This window comes from Pogoniulus pusillus, chromosome 28 (assembly GCF_015220805.1).
Source record: "Pogoniulus pusillus isolate bPogPus1 chromosome 28, bPogPus1.pri, whole genome shotgun sequence".
NCBI lineage: Eukaryota > Metazoa > Chordata > Aves > Piciformes > Lybiidae > Pogoniulus > Pogoniulus pusillus.
The window spans coordinates 250,753-258,748 of record NC_087291.1 but is presented as its reverse complement, the minus strand read 5'-3'; positions in this window follow the sequence as shown (position 1 = coordinate 258,748).

The window sequence follows — 7,996 nt, the reverse complement described above, 5'->3', positions numbered from 1 at the left end:
TTTGTGATGAAAACTGTGGTGTCCCTGTGGTACTAAATTGTCAGCAGTGCCTCTGTAAAGAGGGTATAAAGCATAAGCAACTTGAGGCACAGAAGTTTACGAAAGTATGCTGGTGATACTGTGTTTCTGTAAAAAGACCTCACACAGGCATTTGTCCCAGAAGCATTAAATGTGCTATCTAGATTTGGAGTCATCTCAGGCTACCAGATGCAGTAACGCACCCTTGTAAAAATGCTTTCCATCAGTTTCATTTGCCCTCAGGAAATGGAAAGCCAAGAATGTAATTTACTCAGGGATGGAGTTAAAATATGTGGTTAAACCGAATGGTTGAGGAGAACATAGAATAGGTAATCACCGAAAGAGGAAAGGGATCCTTGAAAACAGAACTTTGCTCAATCTCAGCATATGGGCAAGTCTCTATGAACTGCATCACGTTAGACCTAAATTATACAGCAGAGCCTCCTAACATGTAAAAGCTGCAGCGAGTTCTCTATAACCCTTTGCTGATCCGGTCTAAAAGTGCACTGAAGAGGCAGGAAAAAACACAGCTAATTAATACGTGAAGTTTAGCTTTGTAGCAGATAAACGCTACTGCAGAGGTTTTTGGAGGGTTTTTGTTCTAATTAGTTCTGGCTAATGACAGGGATTCAGTAAGTAGATGTGGAGAGAGAGAGTGAGAAAATCAGAAAGGATGAGAGGCATACATGTGTAAGCAAGGGGCAGGGTTTGCAGCATGGGTGGGAAAGTAGCAGGATACTTTACAAGGCTACTTGAAAACCTTTCATGTTTGTTCAGAAGTATCTGAGACATACCTGATGTGCTCAGATGTCTCCTGCTCACCTTCAGGATGAGGCTACAACATTTTCCCTTTTGTCACCTTTTTCTCAGGGAACTCTTTAAGTTAATTCCTATGCCCTGCCTCTTTTATATGTGACTCTGATGGAAACGAGTGAGGTTTTCTAACTTGCAGAAGATTACAGTCCCAGGGAAAACACAGGTGAGCAAGCTAATGGCTTTTTTTGATTGTGGAGTAGCCAGAGATCTGTTGCCAGAATGATCTCTAATGAAGCAACTGAGAAGTGTTTTCTGACTGCCCCCAGTCGTGTGATGCGTAGCACACAGCAGTGCCAGTGTACCTGGGAAACAGCAGAGATAACAAGCTCAAATACTGTCACACTTTACTGCCATTCCCCTTGCAAATGTACGAAAAGTAATTTCCTTGGTTTTTTGGGGAAAAAGAGGGTGGTGACACAGTAAGAAGATAAAGCCTTATATATATATAAAGGTGTCATAGGTTGGGAACTATAGGGTTAAAAATCCTTTAGGGACTGGAGGAGTGTGGGGTGGACACAGGAAGGTGTGAAATTGTTATTCAATCCCATAATTCTGCTATCTCCTTATAAGCTGACAGCAAGGCCAGTTCGTGCTCCTTTTCTCTCCTTCCTGCCTGCTGTCTGGTGGGAGCTACTTATTGGGGTAAACATGTGTAAAGGGTTAAACCTCCTGGGGGTGGATCCTGAACCTGACCGAGGTGTAGCGGTTAGCCCACTCACTCCCACATCCTGTCTAGGGCCCCTGTCAAACCGCAGGAACTTCCTCTTTTGCCTCCACATCAGCCAGCCTCACCCTTGTTCCTGCCCTTCCTGGTTTCAACACCTGGTCATCCTCCATGTGGTGGACAACCCCTTCCTGATTCTGCCTCCACCCACTGCAATCAAGCTGCTCATACATATAGATCTGTATCTTGTTTTCCCCTCCCTATACCTCTTTGTAACTCCCCTACCTTAAAAACCTTTTATTTATTGTTAAAGTTTTTTTCTTTTAACTTCCAAATCAAAGCCAGAGTATTCTTTGGGTGTGTTACCCTTTCCCTCTCTACATCAAATTCCCTTCTTTCCAGAAAAGGGAGGGCGGCGGGGGAGGAGGGGGAAGAGGGGAAGGCATCCTAACATTGTATTGGTTCTGTTAGCTGTATTTTCAGTCCCTGGGAAATTTAAGCTAGAGCCAAGACAACATGTAAGGAGTAGGCCTGTTTGTGGCCTCCAGAGGATTTTCTTTGATGTGTGGTGGCAGAGGTGCTGGTGGGGGAGGATCGGTGCATGGGGGATTGTAGGTGAGTTTTGGGCTGGGGAAAATTCAAGGGGGTCACTATGTATCATCTATATGCTCTGTATTTTTTTTCTTTGTCTTGCAGATACAATTCTGCATTTCTCTCCAATTCATTTGAAAGAGTCCCATTCTGTCAGCTCTTTTAAAACCACAACAAAAGGCAACTTCAGTATTTGCAATATATTATCCTTTATTCAGTGACATCTGACACAATTCAACTATGGTGAAAGGCCTGCAAGGCAAATCCTATGAGGAGATGCTGAGGGAGCTGGGAGTGTGCAGCCTGGAGAAGAGGAGGTGCAGGGCAGACCTCATTGCTCTCTACAACTACCTGAACAGAGGTTGCAGCCAGGTGGGGTTGGTCTCTTCTGCCAGGCAACCAGCAACAGAACAAGGGGACACAGTGTCAAGCTGTGCTGGGGGAAGTATAGGCCTGGAACACAAACCCTGTGAGGAGAGGCTGAGGGTTAGGGACACCACCAGGAGAATCCCTAACCTAATCCAGCCCTCTGATTATTACCCCTTGCTGGTAATACAGGCTGGCAGGGATGAGATCGAGAAGAAGGGCACCAGGGCAATTAAAAAGGAATTCAAGGCCCTGGGGGAATTGATAGATGGGGCAGGAGCACAGGTGGTGTTCTGCTCAGTCCCCTCTGTGGCAAGGGAGTTCACAGAGAGGAACAGCAGAACCTATGCCATCAACAACTGGCTCAAGGGATGGTGCCAGCAGCGGCACTTTGGGTTCTTTGACCATGGGGGAACTTTTACTGAGCCAGACCTGCTTAATCCTGATGGGGTGCAGTTGTCTAGGAGGGGCAGGAGAGTCCTGGCACTGGAGTTGGCAGGGCTCATTAGGCAGGCTTTAAACTAGGTCTGAAGGGGGTGGGTGAGGCAATTACTCTCTCTGAGAAGGAGAGAGTGGGAAGGAAACTAGGGACAATTGGGGAACCCAGAGCCCAGCTGAAGTGCATCTACACCAATGCACACAGCTTGGGTAACAAGCAGGAGGAACTGCAAGTCCTGGTCCACCAGGGTGACTATGAGATAGTTGCCATTTCAGACACTTGGTGGGATGACAGGCACGATTGGAGTGCTATACTGGGGGGATACAGCCTCTTCAGGAGAGACAGGCAAGGGAGAAGAGGAGGAGGGGGGGCTCTGTATATTAGGGAGTCACTCCATGCCACAGAGCTGGAGGTGAAGGACGAAGGGATTGAGAGCTTGTGGGTTAAAATCAGAGGGAAGACTAACAAATCTGACATCCTGGTTGGAGTCTGTTACAGACCACCCAACCAGGATGAGGAAACAGATGAGGTATTCTACAAACAATTGGAGCCTGTCTCAAGATCAGATCTTGTCCTTGTGGGTGACTTTAACCTGCCAGATATCTGCTGGGAACTTAATTCAGCAGCGAGGAGGCAGTCCAGGAGGTTTCTAGAGTGCATGGAGGACAGCTTCATGTCCCAGCTGTTAATGGAGCCTACTAGGGGTCAAGCTCAGCTTAACCTGCTGCTCTCCAACAGAGAAGGGCTGGTAGGAGATGTGGCAGTGGGAGGCTGCCTGGGGTGTAGTGATCACGAGTTAGTGGAGTTTTCAATATGCAGGGAGGTAGGGAGGCACTACAACAAAACCCACACCTTGGACTTCCGGAGGGCAAACTTCAATTTGCTTAAGAAACTTATTTGCAAAGTCCCCTGGGCAGCAGTCCTTGGGAACAAAGGGGTCCAGGATGGTTGGACCTACTTTAAACAGGAGCTCTTGAAGGCACAGGAGCTGGCAGTTCCCATGTGCCGAAAGATGAGCCAGCAGGGAAGGCGACCAGCCTGGATGAGCAAACAGCTCCTGAAGGAACTGGGGGAGAAAAAGAGGGTGTATCACCTCTGGAAGGAGGGGAAGGCTTCTCCTGATGTGTTTAAGGAGGTAGCCAGACTATGTAGGAGAAAAATTAGAGAGGCTAAGGCCCAGCTAGAACTTAGGCTGCCACCTCTGTGAAGGATAATAGAAAGCACTGTTATAAATGTATCAGTGCTAAAAAGAAGGGCAAGAAGAGCCTCCACTGCTTACTGGACCAGGAGGGGAACACTGTAACTGATGATGTAGAAAAGGCTGAGGTCCTGAATGCCTTCTTCACCTCAGTTTTCAACAGTAAGGAGGGAGGAGTTCAGGGCAAGTGGCCTCTTGAACTGGGGGATGGGGTCAGGGAGCAGTGTGTTCCCCTGGAAATCCATGAGGAATTAGTTCAGGACCTGCTGAGCCACCTGGACACCCACAAGTCCACGGGACCAGATGGGATCCATCCCAGGGTGCTGAGAGAGCTGGCAGCTGAGCTGGCCAAGCTGCTCTCCATCATTTTCCAGCAGTCCTGGCTCACCAGAGAGGTCCCAGGAGACTGGAAACTGCCAACGTGGTCCCCATCCACAAGAAGGGTGGGATGGAGGAACCTGGGAACTACAGACCTGTCAGCCTGACCTCAGTGCCAGGGAAACTGATGGAGCAGGTTAGCTTGGGGGTGATAAGAGTGCACCTGAGGGATGGCAAAGGGCTCAGGTCCAGCCAGCATGGGTTTAGGAAGGGCAGATCCTGCCTCTCCAACCTGATCTCCTTCTGTGATCAGGTGACTGCTTGGTGGCTGTGGTGAGGCCTGTGGATGTGGTCTGTCTGGACTTCAGCAAGGCCTTGGACACTGTCCCCCACAGCAAACTGCTGGCTAAGCTGTCAGCCCATGGCTTGGATGGCAACACTCTGTGCTGGGTTAGGAACTGGCTGGAGGGCTGAGCCCAGAGAGTGGTGGTGAATGGTGCCACATCCAGCTGGCAGCTGTCACTAGTGGTGTCCCTCAGGGATCAGTGCTGGGCCCCATCCTCTTTAACATCTTCATAGATGATCTGGATGAGGGCATGGAGTCAGTCATCAGCAAGTGTGCAGATGACACCAAGCTGGGGGCAGATGTGGCTGGGTTGGAGGGCAGAAGGGCTCTGCAGCAGGACCTTGACCGCCTGGACAGATGGGCAGAGGCCAATGGGATGGGGTTCAATAGCTCCAAGTGCAGGGTGCTGCACTTTGGCCACAACAACCCCATGCAGAGATACAGGCTGGGGTCGGAGTAGCTGGAGAGCAGCCAGACAGAGAGGGATCTGGGGGTGCTGATTGATGCCCACCTGAACATGAGCCAGCAGTGTGCCCAGGTGGCCAAGAGAGCCAGTGGCATCCTGGCCTGCATCAGGAATGGTGTGGTCAGCAGGAGCAGGGAGGTCATTCTGCCCCTGTACTCTGCACTGGTTAGACCACACCTTGAGTGCTGTGTTCAGTTCTGGGCCCCCCAGTTTAGGAGGGACATTGAGATGCTTGAGCGTGTCCAGAGAAGGGCAACGAGGCTGGGGAGAGCCCTTGAGCACAGCCCTAGGAGGAGAGGCTGAGGGAGCTGGGATTGGTTAGCCTGGAGAAGAGGAGGCTCAGGGGTGACCTTATTGCTGTCTACAACTACCTGAGGGGTGGTTGTGGCCAGGAGGAGGTTGCTCTCTTCTCTCAGGTGGCCAGCACCAGAACGAGAGGACACAGCCTCAGGCTGTGCCAGGGGAGATTTAGGCTGGAGGTGAGGAGAAAGTTCTTCCCTGAGAGAGTCATTGGACACTGGAATGGGCTGCCCGGGGAGGTGGTGGAGTCGCCGTCCCTGGAGCTGTTCAAGGCAGGACTGGACGTGGCACTTGGTGCCATGGTCTGGCCTTGAGCTCTGTGGTAAAGGGTTGGACTTGATGATCTGTGAGGTCTCTTCCAGCCCTGATGGTACTGTGATACTGTGAGCTGGGGGTGTGCAGCCTGCAGCAGAGGAGGCTCAGGGCAGACCTCATTGCTATCTACAACTACCTGAAAGGATGTTGTAGCCAGGTGGGGTTGGTCTCTTCTGCCAGGCAGCTAGCAACAGAAGAAGGGGACAGAGTCTCATGCTGGGAGGTATAGTCTGGATGTTAGGAGGAAGTTCACCACAGAGAGAGTGATTGGCATTGGAATGGGCTGCCCAGGGAGGTGGTGGAGTCACTGTCCCTGGAGGTGTTCAAGAAAAGACTGGATGAGGCACTTAGTGCCATGGTCTAGATGACTGGATAGAGCTGGGTGCTAGGTTGGACTGGATGATCTTGGAGGTCTCTTCCAACCTGGTTGACTCTATGATTCTATGATTCTCATCTGTGGATTAGTGGGAAAATAAAATATACACAAATGGTTGTGGATTTTTAAAGTCACCAGGGAACTAAGCAACTCTTGGCTTTCTTACTCAGATGTCCAAATTATGAAGTACGCTGGGTAAAGTTAAAAGATCAAGAGTAGAGCAATGGAATTAAAATGTGAAATACTGGAGATGTGATGGCTTTTAGCATTGAAAAGCAGCAATGCTGCACCCTATGGAGGGAAAAATCTGTGAGCGTCTGAGTGGTGATGAGGGGAGTGAGAGCCAGAGTTATCTGTGCTGGGATGGAAGGATCCCCTTAGATCATTCGTCTGTGCTGGGAGAAGAAAGTCTTTTGAGAACATCAATTATGAAAACTTTGGGGGACTTGCTTTAAATTTGCAGCATATTTAAATTAGTGATGAACAGTTAAATAGAGCATGGTTACTTGTTTCTTTAGAACATGAATCAGCTCCTATCAGAAAAATGGATTGGTAGGAGGAAATTTTGAGAATCTGATCTGGCTTAAATAATCTGTTCTGTAATAATCTGCTGATAAAATGATTTAACTTTGTTATATTTGCTATAAATGAGATAATTCTTCCAGGGGAATTTGAACAACACATTGGTGTCATCTCCTAATTTCAGAGTTCTCAGTTACCAATCTTTAAAACTTGGATCAGAGAGTACCGGGCATACACAGTCACTGGTCTTAGCTTCTAAATGCTGCTGCTGTGTCCCCCAAATATTTTTTACTAGTTTTCTGTAAAACAGATCACAGCAGTATTTATCAGAAAGTGCTGTAATTGACTGCTTTTCCTGGCCACCTCCTAAGATTTGAAGTCACAGAATCAATCAGGTTGGAAAAGCCTTTCAAGAGCATCAAGTCCAACCTATCACCAGCATTAATCAAAGCACCACATCCAGTGGTGTCTTTTTTTCAGACACCTCCAGGAACGGTGACTCCACCACCTCTCCACGTAGCCCATTCCAATATCAATCACTCTTTCCATGAAGAATTTCTTTTTAACATCCAGCCTGAACCTCTGCTGGTGCAGTTTGAGATTGTATCCCCTCATTCTGTTACTGGTTGTCTGAGAGAAGAGACCAGCAACCACCCTCCTTTTAGGTAGTTGTAGAGAGCAATAAGGTCTCCACTGAGCCTCTTCTTCTCCAGGCTAAACCTCAGCTCCCTCAGCCATTCCTCATAGGCCTTGTGCTCCAGGCCCCTCATCAGCCTTGGTGCCCTTCTCTGGACATATCCAAGCATCTCAACATCTTTCTTAAATTGAGGGGCCCAGAACTAGACACAGTACTCAAGGTGTGACCTGACCAGTGCTGAGTATGGGGGCAGAAAGACTGCTCTGGTCCTGCTGGCCATACTATTTGTGACACAAACCAGGATGCCATTGGCCTTCTTGGCCACCTGGGCACACTGCTGGCTCTTGTTTAGCTGTCAACCAGTACCCCCAGGTCCCTTTCTGCCTGGCTGCTCTCCAGCCACTCTGTCCCCAGCCTGTAGCACTGCATGAGGTTGTTGTGGCCAAAGTGCAGAACCTGGCACTTGGACTTCTTAAAACTCATGGTGTTGGATTCTGCCCATCTATCCAGGCTGTCCGGGTCCCTCTTCCTACCCTCCAACAGATCAACACTTACTCCCTACTTGGTGTTGTCTGCAAACTTACTGATGCTGAACTCAATTCCCTCTTCCAGCTCATCAATAAA